The sequence below is a fragment of the Muntiacus reevesi genome, chromosome 1 (assembly GCF_963930625.1).
Source record: "Muntiacus reevesi chromosome 1, mMunRee1.1, whole genome shotgun sequence".
In the NCBI taxonomy this organism is placed as follows: domain Eukaryota; kingdom Metazoa; phylum Chordata; class Mammalia; order Artiodactyla; family Cervidae; genus Muntiacus; species Muntiacus reevesi.
The window spans coordinates 275,999,972-276,001,382 of NC_089249.1; the positions used below are offsets into that span (position 1 = coordinate 275,999,972).

The 1,411-nt window shown below is 34.3% G+C and overlaps 1 pseudogene; it reads left to right on the forward strand.

The window, feature by feature from the left end:
* The first annotated feature begins 885 nt into the window (after positions 1–885).
* LOC136156396 (small nucleolar RNA SNORA72) lies at positions 886–999 on the forward strand (annotated as a pseudogene).
* Positions 1,000–1,411: the final 412 nt, after the last annotated feature.

Sequence of the window (1,411 nt, forward strand, 5' to 3'; positions counted from 1 at the left end):
ACCTTAGGAAAATCAGAGCATGTTAAAATTGAGTAAGACTTTAGAGACTGCTTTGTCCAAGTCACATATTTTTAAAAAAAAAAAAGAAAAAAAAACTGAAAATATGAGTTTAAGAAAGTCTCAAAAACACAGCAAATTAATGACACAACTGAGTCGAGTCATATCCTCTGATTCATTACATATGAGTGAAAGTCGCTCAGTCCTGTCTGACTCTGTGACCCCACGAACTATACAGAGCATGGAATTTTCCAGGCCAGACTACTGGAGTAGATAGCTTTTCCCTTCTCCAGCGGATCTTCCTGACCAGGAATCAAATTGGGGTCTCCTGCATTGCAGGCAAATTCTTTACCAACTGAGCTATTAGGGAAGCCCAATTCATTACACAGAGGTCTCTAAATCCAACCATACTTACCAAGAATGACCTCTATTTTATACACAATCACCTACTTCCTACTGTTGCTATTTTAGTTATTGTTTTTTTTAATCTGCACCTATTGTGCTAAACCTAGATTATAAATTCTGTAATGACAAATGCTACATTTCAAATTTCCTCTTTAATTCCCATTAGACACTACTAGCATAAGGCATTATATATAGAAGTGATTCTAAAGGTAGTTGGTTCATTTCTTACTTATTTTTCCATTGGTACAGTGTATAACCATGTTCATAAAAGAAAAATTCATTTATTTAGAAAGAACAGAGGGAAAATGGCCCAGGCAAAAGCGGCCAGAGCAAGCCACACAGGTCACCATGGTAACACCAGTTTGAAAATGTCATTCTCCTTAAGTTTCTGACATTTCTGATATGTTCACGATGCAGGGCTCCATCTAGTGGTTTTATTTAAATTTCTGTCAGACCACACCTTCTCAAACTCAATTCCCAAATAAAAGAGCAATTTTTTTTTTTTTTTTTTAAGATGTACATTTGATTAAGACCATGCATGTGTCCCCAGGCCTAGTTCTTTGCCTAGGTCTGGTTTTATATATGCTGGTGATAAACCAAGTCTGATTTATATGATGTATCTTGTGTGGGAATTGTCTGTGACTCTAGGTATCTGATCAACCTTGAGAAATGGTAGCACAGCTAGTGGGATAATTTTTGAAGATAACCATTGCTAGTTTAATGATTATCAGTTGCCATTAAATGAGTTGTAAAAATTTAAAAAAATAAAATAAAATAAGGTGTACATTTGCATTTGTAGGATACAGTCAGAGTTTGGTTTGTAAGATAAGTGGTTAGACATTTTGTCCATTACTGAATTACTGCTTTTTGATGCTTAAAAAAAATCATATGAAAGAGGTGTATGAAACTTTATAGTCTGTAAAATAATATGTAGTTCTAAGTTTATAACATATGCAGAGTTTTGTCCACGCAAAGGATTTATTATGGGAAATTTTATTCCAGAATCATT